Source organism: Tyto alba, unplaced genomic scaffold, assembly GCF_018691265.1.
Source record: "Tyto alba isolate M040663 unplaced genomic scaffold, T.alba_DEE_v4.0 Super-Scaffold_20, whole genome shotgun sequence".
Taxonomy (NCBI): Eukaryota; Metazoa; Chordata; class Aves; order Strigiformes; family Tytonidae; genus Tyto; species Tyto alba.
In genome coordinates, this window is record NW_024881283.1 from 10,508,910 (window position 1) to 10,523,524 (window position 14,615).

Sequence of the window (14,615 nt, forward strand, 5' to 3'; positions counted from 1 at the left end):
GAAAACTCTGATCTGAGCCCTGCGTGGGGCCCGAGTGTCTGCACAGATCAAAAGGCAGCTCCAGCCCTGCCCGTGGGGCGGTTGGCATCGCCTGCCTTCCTGCAGCCCCCTCCTCGCAGCGGGCTGGGGCCCGGCGGGTCCCTGCTCCTGGCTGGACTGGGCTGGCGGGAGCAGGCAGGAGGTTTTGTCCCCGATGTCCCCTGGCTGGCAGGAGGGGGGAACTGGCTCTTCCTTCCCCCGGGTGGTATTTGCATCACCAGCTCCTTCCACCGCCCCCTTTCCAGCCAGGGCAGGCCTGGGGGGTGAGACGAGGGTCTGCGCCGGTGCAGGGGCGGGCAGTGCTCAGCCCGGAACGGAGCAGGGACTGGCCAAGTTGGGAGACCTTCCAGCCTGGATCCGGTTTAACTGAGGCCAGTGGAGACTCTTCACATGAGAAAACAACAAGGGGGTGAAATCTCGGTTTTGTTTTTGATCAGTTATGCCACATCTTGCCTTGCCAGGAGGGGACCCACAGCCGGGCAGGAATCCAGCTGGGCCCTGGCACTGGCAGCAGCCGCTGGCCTGCGGGCGTACCTGTGCCCTGGGGGTCTGGTTGCTTTTGCCCGGGAGGGGACAGCAGAAATGCGGGACCCTGGGGTGCTGCTGGGTGGAGGGATGTGGTTCAGCCACCTCTGCTCCGGTGCCGATGCCGGTGTGGCCGCACCCGTGCCCGCTCTCTGGAGCGGGGAGCTGCGGGGCCCTGGCTGGGTGTCCCCCCCCCCCCCCCCCCGGCAGCAATCTTGGGTTTGAAGCTGGAGATGGGCCGGGGCTTCCTCTGAGCGACTGGGCTCTGCGCTTCCCGGCGGCCTCAGCCGGGGCAGCGGGACCTCGGGGGAAGGCGAGGAGCTGCGCGGCGGTGAGCGGGGACGGAGCCGAGCCACGCGTGCCCCGGCTGCTCCTCGCCCCGCCGCAGCAGCGGGGGAGTTTGTACCGTTGTAAGATGTCATACAGGCTGAAAAGGGCAACAGAGAACAAATGAATAAGCAAGACCAGTTTAAATTATTACCTTTATCACACCGCATGCTCATCCCCTGACAGGAGAGGCTGTTCTGGCCACTCAGCTCTGCCAAGTGCTCCCTTTTCTGTGCTGCAATATAATCTTTTGAACTGGGCTCAGTAGAAATACATATTTGTGTCGGAGAGCCTTTGCATGTATTTTTCATCCTCCTTCTGCAGAGGTAGGAAGTAATCTCTTTTTTTTTTTTTTTATTAAAAAGAAAAAGCCCTCTATCTTTAGGATTGGTGGGAGAAGCCATTTGCAACTGATGGGTGTAAATTATGCCTGCTTAGTCAGACAAGAAAATTAGAGACTGCAGAATTAGGCTCTGCTTGCAATTATCTTTACATGGAACCAGTTTACAAAAAATTTGGTATGCTCCTTGGCATTCTGATGAATTATCATGTGATTTATTTTCAACCTGTCAGCTTCAAAGAGTGGTCCATTGTAGGAAACCCAGGAAGGGTATCTCCTTTCTCCTCCTGTACAAGTGCACCAACTGGCTGAGCAGAAGGTTGGTCACCTGCCAGCCTGTGAGTGCATAGGGCACTTTACTACCCACATGTCTAATTACCCATGCAAAGATTTGGAATGAGTTGTTAATACCTTTTTTTTTTTCTCTACACATGCAAAGGGCAAGAAAAGGGCACGTTATTTCAAATGCCTGTTAAAATCGGACTTCAGCGGAATTATGCTGGGAATTAATTTGGCCAGCTGCAGCCAGTCTTTTTTCCCCCATCCCCCTGCAAACTCAGGCCTGTTTCCAATTCACAGCAGATTTCTTGGTTGTTCCGGCACATTCAGAGCAAGTTCAAATGCTGGGTGGGGAAGCTGTGGCTGGATCTGGCTGTACCTGTTCAGAACAAAATAAGGTGTGACTGGGCATTGCCTGACCCGAGGTACCGGGATGAGGAGCCTCGGGAAGGGTGTGGGGTGTCACCGAGGTGCCACCTCGTGCTCTGAGGGGGGCTGGGACGATCCTTGCGTTTATCGATCTGAACCATGTCCTTGCTTGGGACCCCCCCAAATGTTTCCATACAATTTTGGCTTAAAACCCCAGGTTCTAACATTAGCAAAACATGCTTTTCCCACCATCCTGCCTGGGTAATGAATTAGTAATTCATCAGCCCGTGTGTGGTCGTGGCCGTATCCTGCCTCTTGCTGCCGTGGGCTGTGGCGAGCCCGGTGCCCGCGGGGCTGGGGGGGCTCAGCGGAGGCTGGGGGTGGGCAGCACGGCCGGTGTCGGTGCGGAGGGTGAGAAGCTACCCTCGGATATTCCTGTTTGGTTCTTCAGTGCTTCTGCGTGTGGCCAAGCTGCGTTCCAGCAGAAACCCTGCTGCCTGTCTCCAAACGTGCCCGCCCGGATCCAGGCAACCGGGGAGGGAAAACCGGCCCCTGGGCTGCCGCCGCCAGCGCTGGGCTCCGGACCCGGCTCCGGGGGTGCCAGGGGACCTGCCCCCACCGAGCCCGGGGTGCCGGTGCCCTTGGTTTGGGCTGATGTGAGACTCCTTTTAAATCTGGTGCTAAACCAGACTGTTGTGCCAGTAAAATACTTGTTATTCATGGCTGTCGGTGCCTGAGCACAAGGTTAATTTTGGCGCTTTTCAGCTTAGCAAGCAATGAACAGCTTTGTGTTTTATCCTGTTGAAGGGGGTTGTGCAGCATGTCGTATTTGCGGATCGAGAGGCGAGTGTGGGAGGCTTCCCGCATACGTTGCAGTCCTATTCACAGCAAGAGAGAAAAGCTGCTTTTTATTATCTTTTTTTAAATCTGATGTTTATTTGGTATTTTAAAGGTGTTAAGAAAACAGAGAAAACGAATTTAAAAAGATGGAAAACAAATTGGTTTTTGAATTGTAACTTGTGAGATGCTCTCTGGTTTTCCCAGTTCTTCCAAGCTGCCCCAGTGACTGGTGGGGGCCACAATGCGGGGGTGGGGGGGCTGGGACCCCACCTTTCCTCCGGCAGCGGCCGGTGCCACCGACTTCAGCAACTGCTGGCTTCACCGTGGAGGAGTCCAGAGCGGACGTGCCTCGGGCCGTGCCGAGTGCGTCTCTTTGGCAAACGATTTTCAGAGGCTTCCTTTGGCCGTGCAGCAGATGCAGGGCTCAAAATCCACCCAGGTTTTCCCATTAATTTGGTTGTGCTTCTGCTGGAAGAGCTGGAGCGGGGAGAAAGATGCAGCCGGGAACAAAAGGAGAGAGAGGCCTGAAGCTGGGGGGGCTTCCAGCTGGAGAAGGCTGCTCTCCCCCGCTCCATCGCCCAAACCAGACCCAGTCGTGAGACTCTCCGAGTTCATTCATGTTTGATCTCCAAGTTTTTCTTGCACCTGGTAAGAACAGAAAACGAATCTCCTTTATTTGCCAGTAATTCTTGGGTGTGTCCCATGGGGCACAGCAGAGGGGGACCAGCCTGAGGTGTCTGGTGGGCGACCACTTGCTGGTTTGGGTTTTACCCCCGGTTCAGCCGAGCGGGCTCCCGGCTGCGGGGGGGGAAGGAGGAGGAGGAGGTTGCGAACCCGCCTGGGGATTTTCGGTTGACTGGGGCCGCCTGGTCCCGTGCTCTGATGCCCAGCAGCGGCCGAGGAGGTGCCTCCTGCGGGACCGGGAGCCGCGAGAACAAACTAGCTCCATTCGAATCCGAAATGCCCTCTTTCAATTGGATCACTGCTATTTCTATGTATCATTTCTGTTTGGTGATGAGATAGAAGAACAATATTTTTAAGCAGGTCTCGGTACAAGTAAAACAGAGCTGATGCAGCTTTATTTTAGACCGTGTACGCAAAATCTTCACTAGATTGTATCTGTGCTCTGCACAGCCTTCCACTTCATTGTGGGAACGTGACTTGCATATTGAAACCTGATGTGAAAAAACCCTAGGAAAAATAACGAGCTTCTCTTTATATTTTTTTTCCATAATTTTCTATGGGAAGCTTTTGCTTTTTTTTCAAATGTAAAGGGAAATAACTAGAACTGCATCCGGTAGACATTAAATATCTACAGTGCTTTTACCTAGAGAAGTATTTTGTGTTGGCTTTTTTAAAAATATAAAAGCAAAAAGTGAATAACTTTGAATAACTGTATTTTTGCTTAATAAGCATTCAGTGGGGGTAGGGAGAGCAAGGCCTTGCCAAAATTTTTTTTTTTTGGTCAAAATCCTACTTTTTTTTTTATCCCTGAGGCACTTCAGCTCTGGCTGCGGTGATGCTCGCTTTGTCCCAGGACGTGGGGAGGCTGACGGTGTGCGGGACTCTGACTGCTTTTAGTAAACGAAGGTGAAAATCCCATGAAATCAGTCACGATGTGCAGATGAGCACTAACTACTGTAGGGAACGGGGAAGTCAGGTGCCTTTGTTTTGATCGGAAGCGAATATATATTTTTCCTGGAAAGCAATCACAATTCTCATATAATACTTTTGCATATTTTGGCAAGATACAGCCTGAAAGCAGGTGAGAATGAGAGGTTCCAGCTCTGCCCTCCCAGCACCCGCTGGGCTCAGATCCTGGCTGCGGGGGGATGTGCCCCTGGAGAGATGCAATTACATACCCTCATCTTAACAGTTTAAAGATCAAGTAAGGAGTAGTTTGACTAGAGATTAAATATAAAGACACCCATTTATGAATTAGAAAAAAAAGAAGAAAAAACCCTCCAAGTAGATTAAAGTCTTGCAGAACTGACTAATAAATCAACTGCTGGTGAAGCGTGGCAGCCTTGTCTGCCGCTCTGAAGCGACTAAGGACAAGTTTAATAACGTTTTACAATTCAGAGGCTAAATGAAGAGCAAGCAAAGAGAGAGCAGCACGCCCTGTAACTCTAAAGGCAATGAAAAGGGGCGCGGGGGGGAGCAGGGGCCTTGGCTGCAGTGAGAGCCGGGGGTGGGCGAGGTGACCCCCTGGCACCCTGCTCCCCTCGGGCCTTCCAGCTGCAAGGAGAGTGGCGAGACGAGCACCCCGTAAAATAGGTACGGAGTTTGGGCTTGGGTCTCCTGGCTGAAGAGGGGGAAATGCTGTAGACATCTGGGATTAAAGGGAAAAGCCTGGAGCTTTGCTTGTACGTGGTCGCTTTGCTCTGCATTACACTGCTGGGAAAGTGGACCTTGCAGAACGGGGTGTAGCTGCCACGAGACAAGAGATGTCATTCACCTCAGCAGCAACCTACTGCTTTTATTGGGTGTATGCTCTTAACAGCTGAGTCTTAGGGGTGGGGAGACAGTGGGATTAATTATTGGCTCAGGGAGTAAACAGCTCTAGGTGAAGTCAAGGGTGATCAACCTCAGCTAGACAGTCATTTCCCAGGAGATGCTGCATGCCAAGGGTACCTCTTGCTATAAATTGCTTTGGATGTTTGAATATAGACCTCTTATAAACTCAAACACTGCACAGGACACTTGTGTCCCCACACTGCCATCATGCCCTCAATCACTGCGAGTTGTTCAAGGTCGTAGGAAGAGCCTGTAGTGAACCAGTTTCTTCAACTACCGTAATTTTGTCTTATCTTTGCACCCAGTTTTCAGAATGCTTTTTCTGTTCTGTCCTGCGGGGCGCTCCCAGGCCTGACATGGCACTGATGCATCAGCAGCACCCTGAGCAGTATGAGGATGCAGATGGGTTATTTTTGCAGTGTGCTCTCAGAACCTGCTAAAAGGCAGAGCACAGTGCTGAGAGCCCGCCGGCAAGCAATTCACTCAGGCCCCTATCAAAAACAGCAGAACAAGTTTATTCTCTGGATGGCAGGGAGGTTTGCATTGTCAGCACTGTTTGATCCAAGTGTTGACGGCAAAATTGAAATCATTCTTCACCAGGTTCAACACGTGTGATCTCTAGAAAGGAGCACTTGTAAATAACCTCCTTCAGAAGGTGTCACCCTCTTTCACCTCCAAACCACCCTGCTCTGTGAGAAGGGCAATCCCCAAGGATGCTCCAAAAGCAAGGAGATTAAGCAGAAATGGCTTCAGGGAATTTCTCTCTCTCGTTTCTCCTCCAGTCCACCATCAAACGCACACATCACATGCTCCCGATCACAAGCCATTAATAAGGAAAAATACTGATGCTCTCATTTCGCCTTCCCCAAAAAGGGTCGACCTGCTTTCCTGAACAGTTCATCTTCCCTGACGTGCAAGACTGCTCCAGGCAGGGCAGGTGGCAGACCCGCGGAGCGTGGACAGACAGGCTGGTCGGTGTGTGCCGGGGCTGGCTCAGCCGCGGAGCGGAGGGTCGGGTCTGTCCCCAGGACTCCTCGAAACGCGGCATCCCCGCCCTCCTCTTCGGGTCGGGATTCTCCGTGTCCTGCTTTGGTGAGGCACCTCTCGCGCTTCCTCTAACTTGACGTAATCTCCTTGTTCGTGCTGTGTTTCTTGTTGCCTTTGTTTCTCGCAGTGCAAGGTGTGCCTGCAGGCAGCCTTAGGGGCTTGGTTCTTCCTCCCTTATTTAGATCAAGAATTTTTCTTTTTTCCACCTGGTAAAACAAGGACAAGGCCCAACCTCCGCACTCTTTTCCAATTATTTAAAATTAAAAACCACTTAAGTGGAGTTTCCGCTCTATCTAGCAACAGTCCAAACTACCACCGCCTCTGGTTTATCCAAATCCTTGTCTCTTTGTACGGCCCGAGGGATCCCAGCCTCGTGGGTACGTGTCAGCGGGAATGGGAGGGGGCCATCACCCTGGCGTTGGGCCTGGTGCCGCAGGGACGGCTGCGGTGCTCGGGACGCAGGGTTTTCTTCCCCTCGGTGCTGATGGAATGCCCCACGCTCTCCACTGACATTAGCACAGCCCTCGGGGCAGAGAATGATCCTCTTGGGGTTGATAGGATGTTTTTAGGAATATCTTCAATTAAAAGGGAAAAAAAGCTAATGTTAGCCTTGCTCTAAGCATATAGAAATATTTAGGGCATCTGACTGCTGGAGCGTTATAAAGTGAGATTTTTCTTCTTCACCAAATGAGAGACGATGATCACTTTCAGCGCTTGCAAATTGTACTGAAAATGGTGGAGTCTGTAATTTGGAGATTTAAAAATTGTTATTTCTGAATTAGCCGATGGTAAATTTGGGGATAGTCTGTTGAAATGGCTTGTGGGGGTGTGCACCCCGTCTGTGCGGCGTGCTTGTGTAAGTTCCGGTAACGCCTGTAGGAGCTGCTGTGACTGATGTGACCTCTGTGGGGTCTGACCTTGCAAGATGCTGGGCACTTCAGATTTGATCTTCAAGTGACTTCTGATTTCAATACGTTGATTCATTAGCTTTAAGTTAAGAATGTGTTTAAATCATTTGCAGAATTGAATCCAGCCAATGTGATTTTCAAATTACATTTCCATGGTTTTTTTTTCCCTAGGTTTATTGGATTTTCAGTAAGTTTGAAGGGGTAGTGTGGCAGTTGCTATGACCTCCTTCAGAGACCGGGTGAGTCCATCCAGTGGCTCTGTGCTAAATTCTTTTTAAATGCGTACACTTCGACTTTGTCCTGGATTCAGCTGGGATAGAGCTGAAACCTTTTTTCCTTCTTAGTAGCTAGAATAGTGTTGTGCTTCGGATTCGCTGTGGGATTTGGTATGAGAAGGATGTTGATAATACACTGGTGGTTTCAGTTGTTGCGAAGAAATCCAGGACTTTTCAACCCCCCGTGTCCTGCCCATGCACACGAAGCTGGGGGGAGCACGGCCAGAGCACCAGCCCCAAACTGGCCAAGGGGATATTCCATCTCGTACAGCGTCACGCTCAGTGGATCGAGGAGTGTGACTGGGAAGCCCTCGCTCTCACGCCCGGGATTGTGGTTTCAGGATTTTGTTGTTTCTGGGATCACTGGCCAGGGCCGGGCTGGGCATCGGTCAGCGAGTGGGGAGCAGTCGCTTTGTGCATCACTTGCTTGTATTTTCTATTATTATTTATTTTAATTTTATTGCAATTTCAAAATCGTTTTTATCTCAACCTACAAGCCTCCTTACCTTTACCTTTCCAATTCTCTCCCTCATCCCCAGGGTGGGGGCGGTGAGCAAGCGGCTGTGTGGCGTTTGGCTGTCGGCTGGGGTTAAACCATGACACACTTGAATGTAATTTTCCTGTGTGGAAGATAAATTTAAAAATCAGTGTTGTATAACTGGGGAAAATTCACAGGAAAAGCATCTTTAACACTGACAGGCAACTAATTCATGCTGTCCTCTGAAGGAGGAAGAGGAGGAGGTTTCCCCTCTCCCCCTCCTCATCTGATACAGACCAATCTGTCTGAGCAGGGACAGAACCAGGACTGCACTCACTGAGGGTTTTTGGTGGTGACACGTAGCATTTGACTACATGTTGTTCCAAAATTAATACATTCTGGCTTCCCTATTGATCTGGAAGGATTGTCTGAGATGGATTGGGGGATGGAGGATGTGGGTATTGGGGGAAAACAAATCTAATTTTTTTTTTTTTTTTTTTTTTTTGAAACAAAGCTGTGTCTATACTTGAAAGTAAAAATGGTCACGATGTGTTTTCAGAACAAAACCTCAAAGCGCGGCGCTGGCGGTGTGGGGAGGCTGTTCCTGTGCGGGCGGCTGGGGGCTCCGCCGAAGCCCGGCTTGCTCTCCCGTGCCGGGACCGCTGCGGCCGGGAGCCCCGGGCAGGAGAAGCTCTGGCCCTTGGGGAGCCTGGCAGGGAACCGCGGAGGATGCCCCACGCCTGGGGAGCAGAGCGGGCAGCTCTAGGAAGACACAAGCAGGAGGTGAAAGGGAAGAATGCGTGATTTGGAAAGAAAATGAAGTCATCTCTAATGGAGCACTGCAAAAATAGCTTTGTCACTTTTACTCACAAAGGAAGTTATTGTGGTAAAATTACATTATCATCTCGTGCTGGTTTTAAAAACCATGCTGTGCCTCCTGGGGAAAAGTGACTGTAAAACGCTCTTCGTGGTTTTTTTTCTTGAAAAAACAATGCCGTGAGGATGTGTGTTTTCAATCAATGGGGGCTCATAACTAATGGATCAGAAAAGTTTAGAAGCGAGCAACAAACTGAAGGCATTAATAACTGTTGCTTTCAAGTCAATGGAATTGATCAGCAAATTCAGTTTATTTCTGAATGATCATTGTAGAAAAGTGGAAAGCAAACCAATATTTCAAGATGTACCTGCAAGCAATAATACATGATTGCAGGCTTTGGCAAGCTGGGTAGCAGCAAAAGGGCTAGATGACATAACAGATCATTCATAATTGTCAACCAAATTGTATAGCTGGTATTGAGCTTTAAAAAATGAACCATAAGAAGCATTTCTTATTGATTTTTTGTTTCATTAGAAACAATATAAGGCTGCCTTAAAGAACCGAGAACAGGCTGCAATTGATTCTCTTTCCTTTTGAGCAAATTCCAGTAGAATTTGAGATTTTATTTTAATTTATGATTTATTAGTGCTTTTCTTTCTCTTCTGCTTCTCCGTTACTATAGGAGAGGTTGAGGGGCATGGGAGCTGAACTAAAACATGGGGAAAGTTTATGCCAAAGGGCACAAGCGCCACTGAAACCGGGTATTCCCCGGATTCTCTAGAGAAGGGAAAAAAATTAAATATGTCCAGAGTCCAGTATGACTCTTACAGGCAGGAGAGTACTGATTTTTGGCAGGTGTGCAGGGTGTGCTACCACCAGCTTCCCAGTCAGTTTCTGCTCCTCTGCCAACTATTCAGATGGTCATCGGTGCCTCTTCGCTGCCCCGGGGCGCTGGCTGGGCAGAGCAGCCCCTTGGCAGGACGGGGAGCTCTCGGGGCTTTCGGGCCCTGGGAAGAGGCGCTGGCTCCGCGGGGGTGGCAGCCTTGGTGGGACGGCGGCTTCGGTGTCGCTTTACCAGCGTCCTAGAGCTCGGCCGGCTGCGGCAAAGCCCGTCCCATCGCACGGCCCAGTGCCCGAGCCGGTGATGCCGCGCTGGGGGAGGGGGGTGCTTGGAGCTGCAGAGCTCCGGGGGTGCGCTGAGCCGGGCTGGGGGGGCGTTGGGAGGTGCCGTTTCTGGGTCACTGGAACCCCGTCTGGAGACGTGAATGTGGTGGGGCAGAGGTGGCCTGCGGTCCTAGCCCTGGCCCCCGGGTGTGGGGCAGAGCGGGGCTTCTCCTGGGAAGACTCGCACTTTGCGCAAGCTCAGAAGTGTTTGAGCTGGGGGGTTTTCCATGTGCGCTTGGCTTTCCCCCTCCCCAGTGCCGAATGACGACGTTACTGCTTCCACTTCTGTGATTCATTTCCCGTGCTTTCTTCCAAACAGATCTATTTGCTCTTCCCTTCCTCCATTCCTAGATAATAAATATACAGCCCCTCATCCATGAAGGTTACACATCTATTCTTCCTCCTCAGAACCACAGGCGAAGCCTGTAAGACCTAATATTATTTAAGGTTCTTCTGACATGAGAAAGAGATGTAATCACCCTTCACAGGTGAGCTATTCAGAGGGGTTTCATTTCACATTATTCTACATTAAACTGGCTCACTGTAAGTTTTTAGTGCCTCTGGCAGCAGGCAGGTGGGACGAGGCGAGGCTTGCCGCCCGCCCGGCGGGGGGGCTGCTCGGGGCACCTGCAGACGTGCCGGTCACTGGGGCACTGGCTCTCCAGACCATGGAAGTGATTCCTCACTTTGATCTGCACTGAGATTATTTCTTGGAGGAAATGGAAGAGAACTACAGAAATGAATAGTAATTTTCCCAAATTGATCTGACCAGTCATTTGTATAATCTCTTCGTGTGAGAAATGGCTAGAGCAGAGGTTAGCAAGGGAGAGTGAAGGCGCAGGGGCTTTGCAGAGACTTTCTGAAGCCTCCTCCAGTTAATGGGCAGACTCTGCTGACTTAGTGAGTTTTGGCTGATGCTCCCTCTCTAGCCCTGGGTGATGGATACTGAAGCTGGTGGGGCCGGGCAGCGTGAGCTGCAGGTCCCGGGGATGCCACCGTGTGCTGCCGCGCCAGGGCTGGGGCTTGGCAGCGTTTGCTCAGTGCAGGGCATGAGTTAACCTGGGTCCTTCCCCATTTCTCCTCTTCTAGCGTCCTACAAGTGCTCGGTGAGGCTGGAGAGAAGTGCACAGCACTGGTGTTTGAGGTAAACTAAAACAAACCAACCCTAGCTCCAAAAATGTGAAACAAGTGCCAGTTATTTTAGACTCACTTTGAAAGTGTTTCTATTTTTCACTTACCTGCTGCCAATAGAAATATGATGTGAAACCAGATTTTACTTTTTTTTTTTTTTTTTTCACTTTCCTGGCATCACCTGCAGGGTGATGTGGCCCTACTTAAGTGGAGCTAATTGCATCTGCTGTTGCGCTGGTTATCAAAGACTTTACAGTGGGGCCCGAATGGCCATTACCTGGTGCCACGTCCAGGGCTGGTCCTCGGTGAGGGGGTTGTTCGGCTGTGGGGATCAAATTCCAAGTAATGAAGCAAATCCAGAATAATGTGTACATGTTTCTGATTTCTCAAAGTGCCAGATGTGCTTCAGCTCAGGCCTCCAGCAGAGCAGGCTTCTCTTAGAGCACTGATTTGTAGGGGTTCATTATTCAGATCCTCCTGTTAACAGTAAAGATTCTAAACTGCAAAATAATCACAGGATCAAAATTATTTACAAACACATCAAGGCCTGAAGCTGCTGCAAGTTGGTCAGATTTACATATATCATATGGCTAAATAATTTGAGCTAAACAGATTAGCATGTTATGCCTCTGATGAAACGATCCTTGAATATGCCACAGACTGGTGCCAGGGCCATTACAGGAGGGGGAAAATCCTTGTTTGCTGCCAGTGACATTCAAGTGACAGTGAAAGCAGAAAAACACCTGGAGGTGTTGCTTTTATAGATATATATTTAAAAAAAAAATAATAAAATAATTCAAGATGTTAGAGGCTTGTCATGAGTCAAAAAAGGAAAACCAGAGAGGTTTTCATGGTTTTGATTTAATGTTTGGCCTAGAGGACACGCGAGCAGCTCCTGCTGCAGCTGCTGCCTGGGGGCTCAGACTGAGCCTCTTGGGGGGGACATGGATGTACAAGGGCTGCTCCAGGACTAAGTTCACCTATCACGCTTTATGCCAACAAAACCAAATCAGCTTTTGGTCCCTGTGTGCCAGTACCAGATGGAAGGAGCTACTCATTTACAGGCATTAAGGTCGAGCATGTACTTCTCTGCTTGGCTAATATAAATGATGATGCATGTGATTTGGGCCTGAAGCCTGTTCATTTGTCCTTTAAAAATACATAAATAACATTTTTGTTGATTTTTTTCATGAATGTCACTTCATTGGCGTTGCCTGTCACAGATGTTACAGTTAAATACCTCTATATACATGGATACTGGGTTTGTATGGATTTGATTTGGGTGAGATAGTGAATCAGATAAAGGGATGATCCCGACCTCCCAACACCAGCAAGCGCGGTGGAGTTATTGCCTCCTCCCTGTAGGCGGCTGGGAAACAAAGGACACTGGAACAGAGGAGGAGAGGAAAAAATCTGCAGTAAAGCTGGGAGCAAAGAGCCTTTGTTGGTCACTGTCCTCGATGTGGACGAGTGCAGCTGTTTGCGCTCTGCTCCGGGCAGTTTTATGGCTTCCAGGAATCAGGAGATGGGGCTGATTAGAAAAACCCAACCGCCTTGTTCTTGAGGATCTCTGTCCCGCTCTGAAGAGAGATGGGTGCATGGATCTTACCCCAAAAGTAGTGTTCACAGCATCTGTAGGTGGTCAGAAGCTATTACTTCATCTCAAGGAGTTGCTCCTCAGCAACTGTCCTCAGCTGGCTGGGACATAACGCGCGGCGGGTGGGTCAGGGCCGGGCTGTGCACGTGTCTGAGTGCTCCCTGGAGTGGCCATAGGCAGCCTTGGCCTCAACTCGTCCTTCTTTAGGAGGAGGCAAGGTGTACAGATTTAAATTGTCTTTTAATTGCGTGGTTCGGGGTGGAGGAGGGGTTTTGTCCCCCGGGAGCACAGGAGGGGATGCGCAGCCTGGGGGCGAGAGCCGCCGGCGTGGCCTGCTCCTCCTCACCGGTTTGTTTTACAGAGCAGTTTTTGCTGAAACGTTCTCCTTCCAGCACCGTGACTTTAATACATTTTATAGGGAGCTCTTCTATATGTCAGTAGTGAAAAGAAAAGAGCCGTGCTGGTGTTAGACGGGGCGGTCGGTGTGACGGCGTGTGGCAGCGGCTGCTCCAGCGCTGCCGGGGGGTCGGCAGAGCAGCCCCGGCTCGGGGAAGGGCGGCCGGGTCCGGCGGCCTTCCCCGTGCTCCCTGCACAGACCGGCACGGTGCTGCACACCTGCCAGCAAGAGAAGAAAAACCTCGAGGTTTTCCAAGAATTTAGGTGATGGTTTTGACGCTGGAAGAACGCGCGTGGGTGGGAGGACTCGGGTATGTGCTGCTGGTGCGTCACGGCTCTGCTCGCTGTCCCGGGGGCTTTTGGTAAATGTGCTGATACTCCTGTGGTTATCGTGGCACTGGCATCTAGACAGATACAGAGATATGCATACAGCATTAGCACAGAAATCTGTTAGCATAAATTACTGATGAATTCACCTAAAAAGCCAAGCCCCAGCTCCATGATTAAAAATAGTGACAGAACTTCAAAGGAGCATTAGACATGATTTATTTTTAAGATAATGTGGATAACTTCAAGTACCAAAGGATCTTGCTTATAATGCTTTCCTTGGTATTCTGCATAATCTGCTGTGTCCAACTAAGATTAGATAAAGCAAAAGCAGGATTTTTTCCTTTCCAGTGTTAACTGTTTTGCTTCTGATTATGCAGAGATGAGGTGCCAGAGCTTACTGTGCAGAATGCTCCTCTTGGCTCCGGACTTCACTTCTAGATAAAACGCTCGGGGGGGGGGGTTGTTGTTTGTTGGTTGTTTTTTTTCCCCCTGTGTTGTGCTGCTCGTGGTCAGATCTGAGGGGGCGCAGGGGGCCGGGCTGCGGGGGGCGAAGGTGCAAACGGTGCCCGTGGTCGCGGTCCCGCTGCCCCCCCAGCCCGTTCCCGGGTGCGGGAGCTGAGCTGCTGACCAAGGGCAGCCCACCTTCGTAGTTCTAGCTTGTTTTTTACCTGAAACCTTTTACACCCTCCCGCTGAATGCAAGTGAGCCTTCTACACAAACATTACCAAAGCTTATTTGCAGTATGTCAGGCATCTTCAAAAGTCGTTTGTTTCATCAGGCTTCTAATTGTTTATAAATTGTTATTATTTGGGCTCAGAAAGGAGTAACCAGTTCTATAAAACTGATGTGATTTTGGTCTCACTTTTCCTATACTCCCATACTTAATTTATTTTTATTGCTAATATCATGGCAATTTTTCTTACTTCAGGAGCTCCTGGAAAGCACTCGTGATGCTGGTGACTATTCCCACACCAGTAACCTCCCGTGGGCTGCAGTGTAAACCGCAGTAACTGCACGTTTCCCGGCAGGAGGGATAATTCGCTACCAGGTTCCTGCGGGATGGTCTCCAGTGATGATTACCTGGGCTTTACTTGCACTCAGGTGTTAGGCAAGACTCTTTTTTTATGCCATTCACATGGTAGCAGTCTTGCCCGTGTAACTTAGCCCCTGCAAGGAGCCTGTCCCTCCGGCATCCCGCAGGCTGGGCGAGGAGGAGCCGTGTTTCACTTGCGAGCG